This window comes from Rutidosis leptorrhynchoides, chromosome 8 (genome assembly GCF_046630445.1).
Source record: "Rutidosis leptorrhynchoides isolate AG116_Rl617_1_P2 chromosome 8, CSIRO_AGI_Rlap_v1, whole genome shotgun sequence".
NCBI classification, from domain to species: Eukaryota; Viridiplantae; Streptophyta; class Magnoliopsida; order Asterales; family Asteraceae; genus Rutidosis; species Rutidosis leptorrhynchoides.
The window spans coordinates 234,088,566-234,099,010 of NC_092340.1; positions in this window are offsets into that span (position 1 = coordinate 234,088,566).

Here is a 10,445-nt window from a genome sequence, read left to right on the forward strand (position 1 = left end):
GTTAATTTAGTCCAAAACAAAAGCACCTGCAATAAACTTTACAGAAACATGTGATAGATAGTTTTTAATTGAATAACTTGGCACATTCTCCCCACACTTAGTTTCTTTCTTTGCCTTTTTATTCTCCTTTATTCCATTTTAAATGAATTCAATCGTTTTAGGGTGTTTCTCAATTTATGTCCTTTCCGAGGTAACGATAATTTCGGTATTAACACCTAGTTTTCACCGTTCATAAGTATATATAAACATGATTTTAAATTCATTTAGTTTAAAATTTTTCAAATTTTCATAAAATTTAGAAAATAAGCCAAGTATAAACCCGAGAGAATTTATAACCCTTCCCCACACTTGAGATCATGCAATGCCCTCATTTGCATGAAATCAGACTCTAATTATAAATTCATGAGGGTGATTAGTGTAGAAAAGTGATTGAAAATACCCAGTTTGTAATTATAAAGCTCGTCGAATGATAGATGGCGCGGCTCATCGTTCATTCCTTCTTGTTTTATCACACATATTTTTCTTCAAAAACGGTTGCTTTTCTGAACTGTTTGCTAATCTTTAAAAATGCGTCTTTTACCCTAATTTATTATGCATGTTTATTAACGAGTTATGCACTAACCCGAACCCCTAATTTAACGTTAAGTGGGGTTAAACTTCCCCACACTTAGCTGACGACATGTGAAGTCGGTAGAATAAGTTCCACGAATTAAAATAGTGATCCAGTTATTCACATCTCGGGTGGTATAAAATATATTAATGGGTTTAAAGTTTAGACCCACCCGATCGTCACTACTTAATTCTTTTTTAAGTGTAGCTTTTAGTAAATGGATATGTCTCTTTTCTGGTTCTTGGTCAAATGGAACGATATACACCGACATACATATTATAGGGTGGACAATTTCTAACGTTTCCTTCCTTTTATTCTCAAGATCAAAGTTTTCACCTCTATTACCCAATTGGGTGAAATCCGAGGTGTCATTATCTATTACAGCTCGTAGTTCATCTTCGGTAGATGACTCGTCTATTGAGAATATTGGGTTGGAAGGTTGTGGAATGGTGAATTTCGGGATTGGAGTAGATTCTTCTTCATTAACGGTACTTATCAGTCCCTCCATTTTGGTCTCGGGGGTAAAATTTTTAACGTTATCGTTTTCCCAAGAGTACAAATTTGTTACCCTTACTTCTTCTTTATCCATTGATGGATCGATGATTTCGTCGGTAGAGGCTAATGTGTCGATATGTTGTGAAATTGGTAAGACTGAATAAAAAGTATCATCGGGATAGTTGGTGATTTCGGAGCTCTCGAATTCATCAAAATTCGATGATAAGAGATTTTCTTGCACAATACTCCTCAGATCAACAGGTGTGTAGTCTGATAGAGTTTCAGCTTTCCAGTTTACAAACTCTCTCATTTGTTCATTTTGAGCATTGAGTTCTTCGAGTTTCATTTTCATATTGTCTAATAAATTTTCAGACACGTAATTTTCCTCGTCTACTGGTTGTTGAGTTTGGATATATTCTTGGGAATAATCCCAATTTGAATTGTATTCTTCATAATCATTCCATTCAGGTTCCGTGGGTGCGTAATTTTCCATAGGAACGTAATAATAACATTCCCATGTTGAGTGATAATCTCCACAGATTTCACAACCAGTTATTGTTTCGTCATTCGTGATCCAAGATTGACCGAACGAATTGTCATCAACACTCGTTTGAGAGTATTGATTTATTTGATTTTGGATATCAAAAAGAGTTTCCATAGCCTTGTTTTCAAAATTTTCCATTTTATTGCGATGGCCAAATTTTAGCTACAATGTGGTGCATTTACTAATTATCCTATTAGTTATAAAAATAGAAAAACTTATATAAGTTGTCCAATTAATAGACTTTTCTGCTTTTGCCCACGTTTCGAATTGCCAAAAGATGCAGCAGGGAGCCAGAACCCTTTAAATCGGAAGCTCACAACTCAGCCACTAACAAATCCAACTATTACTACGAAGCAGAAAATTGTCAACGTCCATTAATTTAACCACTTAAATAATTTTTCTTTCTGTTTGAGATATTAGATAAGAAATAGAGAAAATTTCTAAGTCCTAAAAACTAAAGCGTCGAGAAATAAGAAAGAAAAAGAATGCGCGTCGAAAAACGTCGAAAAATAAAAATAAGAAAATAGCGCGTCGTAACTTAAAAAGGAATTAAAAACTAAGAATTAAAAGTTGCGTCTAAAAATATTAAAGCTTAAAAGAAAAACTATATCTCAAATGGTAATAACTTAAAAAGGTACTAAAATATAAAAACGGCGTCGCAAAATTCTAAAGCACCTAAATCTTAGTCTAAAGAAAAAGCACTTAAGGAATTTTACGGCAAAGCCTAAAAATCTAGAAGTAAAAATAACTATGGCAAAAACTAAGTTTAAAACTAAATATGAGCTAAAAATACAAATATTACGCTAAAACGATTAAAAAGGGACAAAATATAAAAATATACAAAAAGTTGTAAAAAGTACAATTTTTATAAAAATATTATTTTTATATTATTTATTTAATAAAACTATTAATTTTATAATTTAATAAAACTAATTAAACTAAATAAACAAAATAATAATAAAACTAAAACTAATTAATAAATTAATTAACTAATTTAGGGTTTATTAATAATAATAAATAATAATATACCGTAATAAATGCTGGTTTAGGGTTTCAGGCGCGTCAGACAGGGTGGCTCCATGAGTCGCGGTTCCACTTGCCTTAAAACTCCGCAAGTCGCGGAGAATGTAAAACGTTTTTTTTTTTTTTAATTTTATATTGTTTTTCTAAAAATATATTTATACAACTATTGGCAGGCAGCGGCTGTAATTTTTGTGCTCTGCAACTGTACACTTAGGTAAGATTCTTTTTCTTCTTTTCCCTTTACCTCCATTAATTTATTAATTTTCTCTCGTGTGTCAGTGATAGTGACCAATCAATATCTATAGATTCTTTGAGCTAGACTATATTTTAGTGAATTTAGTTCTGTCAATTTCAGTTGTACTTGTATTCTCTGTCTCTTTTTTTTTTACGAAAGCAATCAATTGTATTCTTGGACTATATAGATAATATAAGATTATGTAGAATGATCATGAGGGGCTATCCAGTACTGTAGCCATTATCACCCCCTTGTTTACTATACACATGTACGATAAATATAAAATGTGTAAAAGAATAATAAGAAAAAAGTTTACTATCCAAAGTTTAACTTGTGCTGGTTCTACATGGTAACATTCTCCAATTGCATGTATGTAAAAAATAAATTGATAAAGGTGTTGATGCATGTAATAACTTATCTGATGTATAATACTCCGTAATATGTTTGTGATATAATTTGGTATATCATATATAATTCAACTTTTTATGTTTGGATGGTGTAATATTATTAAAATTCAGGATATGGATTCAAATAATGAAAATACGAATGTGAGTTCGGCACATGCAAAGGTTAATTCTCGAAAAACAGTTTGGGATAACAACACCCATATCGCATTTCTTGAGTTATGTATCAATGAGGTAAAAAATGGGAATAAATCAGGGACCACTTTTACTAAAGTTAGGTGGACAAATATAGCTGATGATGTAGCGTGAGGGTACGAAATAGTATTATTTTTAATACAAAATACTACAAAATATGACACAAGTTTTATTAATTTACGGATGGGATATACCTAAACCTTGCTACAACACTATAGGCAGTGTACCTAATCGTAGAGTAGTATAGTTTTTAGTAAGTCCGGTTCGTTCCACAGGGAGCTAGCTTATTTCACACTATATTTTAATTAACTATATTTGTACAAAATATATATAATTATATATAATAATATATAAAAGGGGAGTTTACCGTTTAATGACCGGTTTGTAGATTTTATATTTTAAGCGAAGCGTATAGTAAATGACGATATTTAACTAACAATATAAAATAAATAACAATAATTAAAATGACAATAAATAAAAGTACGAGGAAATATGAAATAAAATATATTATGCTTATTTAAACTTCCGTAACCATGATGTTTGACATTTTGATTTTAATTTATTGTCCTGGGTTAATTGTCCTTTGTCCTGGATGTATTTGAAACCTATCTGGTTTTTGTCCATAATAGTTCATCGGTCATAATTATAAACTGCTCGGAAAATTTAACCTTATACCCGAAGTCAAATATTCCAACTAACTGGGGATTCGAACTGTAACAAGGTCTTAATACTTTGCTTAATGAATACACCAGGTTATCGACTGTGTGTAAACCAAGGTTTTAATACTTTGTTAACAATTACACTAATTACCCTTGAATGTAATCCACCCCTGTTTTAATGAGTCCATTGACTATTAATCCATCCCCGTGTCCGGTCAAATGAACAATAATTCGTACTTATAAATATCCCGCCCATCGTGTCCGATTAAGCGTATGTGGTTATATATAGATACGTCAAATCATAACCTTTATATTAAATTAACGAGGTATCGTTAATTTAATATAAAGCCCATTAATAGCCCATAGTCTAATTTCCACAAGTGTCGTTCTTTTGTCCAAACCCCAATTATGGTACAAAACCCAATTACCCCGTCTTTAATATTTAGCTCAACATCATGATTACTTCGGCTCAAATAAGCATAATAATAACTTAAGTACGAGACATTAATTTAAAAAGGAGAACATAGCTTACATTGATTATTTATCGCGTAGTAGTACACGGACAGAGCTCCGACTTTAAAAACCTGTAAAATAACCTTTACATAACCCGAACTAATCTAATATAACACTAATCTATATTATATATATATATATATATATATATATATATATATATATATATATATATATATATATATATATTATATTTATTTATATTATACTAGGGAGTATTATTATTATTATTATATTTTTACTCGCAGAATTCGAGACCTTTTATAGGAGTTTTGATTTCTGACAGCTCCGCGAGTCGTGGAGTTTTTAGCCTTCAAACTCCGCGAGTCGCGGAGTTTGAAAATCCAGCTCAGGATCATTTGTCTCATAGCTTGTAAACATAATTTTTAAATATATATAATATATAAATAATTTATATAATTATTTAAATATTATATTATATTCTTATGCATAGTTGACTTGTAATTTTTGGTCCGTTGCGTCGGGCGTTGATAGTTGACTCATGTCCCGGTTCCGGATTTTCGAACGTCCTTGCGTACAATTTAATATCTTGTACTTTGCGTTTTGTAACTTGTACTCTTGTCATTTTTAGACGTTTTTCATCAATAAATTGAACCTTTTGAATTGTATCTTGAACATTTGAGCTTTTTGGACGTTTGTGTCTTCAAATCTTCGTTTTCGCCTTTTGTCTTCGCACTTATTTATTTAAACAATTACAATGAAAATATAATACAATTACATATGAAAACCTATTATTTAGGAGGGATATTGCTATGAAATATATGTTCCTTTTTAGCCTTATCAATAGCAAATAACCTAAAGAGTCGAACGGGAAAGGTTTTCGATAAACGACAATTTAAAAACCATTGGGATTCAATGAAAAGAGATTGGAAGTTATTTGATCGGCTGATGAGAATTGAGTCCGGCCTTGGATGGGATCCAGTAAACAAAACGATCAACGCAGCACCCGAGTGGTGGGGCGAGAAAATAAAGGTAATATATGATTTACAAAGCTTTTTTTATCTATTAGTTCCTTATATAAATAAATAAAATTTCAATATTTTGAAGGCAAATCCGGATCTTGCAAAATTTAAAAGAAAAAATTTGGAGATGTATCAAATGTATTATGAGACTTTGTTTCGGGATTCGGTTGCAGTTGGTGATAGGACTAAGACCCCTTCGCAATTACAAAATGAATTAGGTTCAGATAACGTTCAAGATGAGATTGATTGTGTGGATGTAGACGACAAAGATGATTGTGAGGAAGATAATTTAGATGATGATGTTGAAATATGCTTTCCTGAAAGTCGGTTGGATAAGAGAAAGAAGACGAGTAGTAGTGATAATAGTCGCTCTAAAAAAAGGAAAACGGTGACGACTTCGGCATATGAAGAAAAATTGGATACGGTATTGCAAGCACTAACATCAAGAAGCACACAAACTGCTTCACATGTTCCTTCTATTTCTGAGTGCATGGATATTATTTCTACATATCCCGGTTTTGAGCCAGGTTCATTGGATTTTAACAAAGCAATGCGAATAATGTGGAAAAAGGAGGCAAGAGAATCTTTTATGTATCCGCAAAGTACCTTTGACAAGATTAGCTTTCTCTACTCACTCATGAATGAGTGATATGATATTGTGTTTCCGTTACGTTAATTATTTAGTGTTTAATGGTTCTTGGATGCTTACTTATCTTGTTCTCGTTCTGTTATGTTTGAGATATTTAATAAAACTTTTGATATGTTAAATACTATTTGGTATTTCTTCCTCATTATGTATTGTAATAGGAATATATTTGATATTAAATGTATTTTTTATGGCGATTCTAATAGGATGGATTTAGTGAATGACATTAATTCTGATGTCGATGATGACAATAATGCTATGGATGAAGAAGATTGCAGCCTTGATGAGAATAGATGGTTGTTATTATGCGGTATAGCAATTGAAGGGATAATTATTAGTCGTAATAAGTTGGATAAGACTCGCATCCCTTGTCGCACCTCTTGTCGCACAGGCAATGTTTTTATGCACGAAATATTAAATGGTCATCCTCGAAGATGTTATGAGGATTTTAGGCTAAATATTGATGTGTTCAAGAGCTTATGTTTTGATCTTAAAATGCGTTACGGTGTAAAGCCAACTCGTAATGTATCAATTGAGGAGTCTGTTGGTATATTTTTGCTAATACTAGCACATGGATGCGAAAATAGATTAGCTCAAGAAACTTTTAATCATTCAGGAGAAACTATTCATCGACATTTTCACGTGATTTTGAAAGCGGTGCTTAAGCTTAGCGGAGACATTATTAAGCCAAATACACGTTACAACGAAGAAGTATCTTCGCAACTTTTAAACAATTCACGCTACTATCCCATCTTCAAGGTATGTAATATGGCTCATTTGATATTTCAGTTGTATCTTATCTATGTGATAGTTTAAGTAATTAATTGATATTTTATACTTATAGGATTGTATTGGAGCTATTGATGGCACACATGTTAGAGCGTCTGTTCGAGAGCATGAACAAGCAAAATATATCGGGAGAAAAGGATACGCGACCCAAAATATTATGGCGGCATGTGATTTTAACATGTGTTTTACATTTGCTTGGGCCGGTTGGGAAGGCACCGCACACGATACAAGAATTTTTCTAGAAGCGTTACGAAGACCAGAAGTGAATTTTCCGCGTCCAACAGGAGGTTAGAAGTGATGCAATATTTTTATAAGTTTTTGTTGTTTCGATTTTATTTTATTTATGTATGTAATAATGTTTTATATTATAATATGTAACAGATAAGTACTATGTTGTTGATGCTGGGTATCCAAATACTAGAGGGTATCTTGCTCCATACAAAGGAAACAATATTCGTTATCATATTCCAGATTTTCGTCGTGGTAAAACTGCTGCTCAACGTGCTCCTAAAGGAACGAAGGAGACATTTAACTACCATCACTCATCGTTGAGAAATGTGATTGAACGTACATTTGGAGTATGGAAGGCAAGATGGGCAATATTAAAAGATATGCATGTAAATTACTCGTATGAAACACAAGTGAATATCGTGATAGCATCTATGGCAATTCACAACTATATTAGGATGAATGGTCACTTTGATGAAGCATTTAACACGGCACAACAAGAAAATTATCGTCCAACTCAAGAGTTTAATGTTGAATCATCTACTTGCACCACTATGACTCTAGAAGAACCATGTACAAGCCGTAGAGCCGATGATCTATATATGAGTGTAGTAAGAGATGAAATTGCAAGAAATCTTATGAGAGCGAAGTGAACGTTTTTTTTATGTATATGTCAGTACTACTTCAGTTTCAAATAATCGTGTAGATCTACTATTATTTTTATTACACTTTTGGACTTTATAAGTGTAATAAATGTATGTTTATTTTTATTTGATCGGTAATAAAAGTGTTTACAAACTATACATTGGTCGCATATATGTAAGTAACAGATTATATAGTTTATGAAAAAATACTTATTATAATTTATGAAATAAATGTTTATTGTATTATTTAAAATTAATACCCCTTTTGGTAATTTTACATGATTTGTTGTGAAATAATTTGATTTACCCAAACACTCATAAAATGATTATCTAATTATTACGACATCAAACAGCATAATCAAATCCAAACACCATTTAGCAAAATCACGTTTTGAAACAGCTGATTATTTAATTATGATTATTTAAAACGTATAATCAATTTTCAAAACGCTCAGCCAAACACTCACTAATGAAATATATGTATCAATTAAAGAAAGAAGGTGAGTCATAGCCACATGTGGCAGACAGTAAAAAGGTGAAGTACATACTTACAACACTTGCTGTCAATAAAAAGAAAAACGTGGCATCGATAGAGATAAAAATTAGTATTTTATTATATTAATAACTGTAAGCCAATAGTCCATATGCAAGTGTCAGGAGGTGTCACATGGTACCCAAACCCATTCATGGGTACCAAATTGACCCGATACCCGAATCGTCCGAACCAAATGATTGACCCGACCCTTTCTTGTTTTGAAGATACTTTGGGCGAATGAAGAGTGGACACGTGTCACTCAATGGGAATGCTCTTGAAAAAATGATCTTCTTATATATATAGGATATGCTAGGATAGGCTAGGATAGGATATATAGGATAGGCTAGGATAGGATATATATATATATATATATTCAATTCAATGTTATCTTTTATGTGGTTTATTTGTATTATTAGTGTATTATGTATGGTATGGAGTTGATATTCTTATTTTTTCTTTTTTACTTTTATATTTTTGCAAAAATAATGCGAATTACATAAAAAAAAAATTATTATTAAAAGATGGAAAGACCAACAAGAATACAAACGATATAGCAGGGTTCGATAACAGGTAAACAAACCCTATCGAAGACAAACTGAGCTAAAGTTACTGAGCCTTGCCTAACCGGGCCAAAAGGAAAATATCCAAGAAACCCCGATCCCGAGAAAGAAAAAATCGAAAATAAACAGCGTAAAACAAACAAACTCTAAATTCAATCAATGGGAGAAAAATAAAAATCATATGAACAAAATAGGCGAATAAAAAACTACACGAACAAATAAGGCGAACTAACCGATAAAAGCTTTGCCTTCCGATTTTTTATCGACATTGGTGGACCTTGACCATACACCAACTCATATGGTGTAGTATTGATTGACGAATGGAAGTTAGTGTTATATCAATATTCCCTAATGAAATCCACTTAATACAATCTTTTCGTTTATCACCCGTCATACAACGCAAATAACATTCTAAACATTTGTTGACCACCTCGGTTTGACAATCCATTTATGAGTGGTATGAGATAGAATAATGCAAATTGACTTAGGGGACTTTAAACAATTCACACCAAAAGTGCTTAAGAACACTTTGTCCGGATTGCTTACAATGGTTTGGGGCATTCCATGTAATTTGTAGGCATTGTGTAAAAATAACATAGCTACTTGTGATGTTGTGTATGGGTGCGACAAGGGTATTAATTATATGGGCGTACTTAGTCAACCACTACAAAAATACACTTTTCCCATTTAAAGATGGCAACCCCTCTATAAAATCCATCGATATATCGGACCATATACGAGTTGTGATAGGGAGTGGCTGTTACATACGTGAACTTTTGACTAACTCAACAATAATCTATTGACAAACCACACAAGCACGAACAAAAAATTTCACCTTTTTGCTCATACGTTTCCAATAAATACAAGCTGCTATTTTCTGGATTGTTGATGAAAGTTCTGAGTGTTGGTAATTGTTGGAAAAAGTTGATGAAAAATGTGTGTTTTCACCAAACTTTGGACACAAATAATTATATGGTCGAGTGACATATAATAGTAACTATTTAGTGAGTTTTGTAGTCCTTGACGAGGGGTTTAAAACGAGTTAAAGAGTATCCAAAACGGATTAAAGGTGAATGAGATATCGAATCTCGAAGTTGATAGTTTGGTGCAAAATCTAGAAGTTTTAGTATTTTGTCCCACATCGGTTGTGGGAACAAACCCAAGGCTATAGTCTCCACTATAAATAAAGGTCTTAGGCTTTGAAGAAAGATAATCTAAAAATTGTATAAGCATTCTTATGCAATATGAGTTTTCCTCTTAGCTACAACAAGGTCTCCTCGTTCCGGTTACCTTTCAGGCAAGTGTTCAAGTCCGGCAGTACGCTGCTTCGGACCGGTGTACCCTGGGAACAGAAGTCGAATCTGTTTAAGGGAATTGTGTCA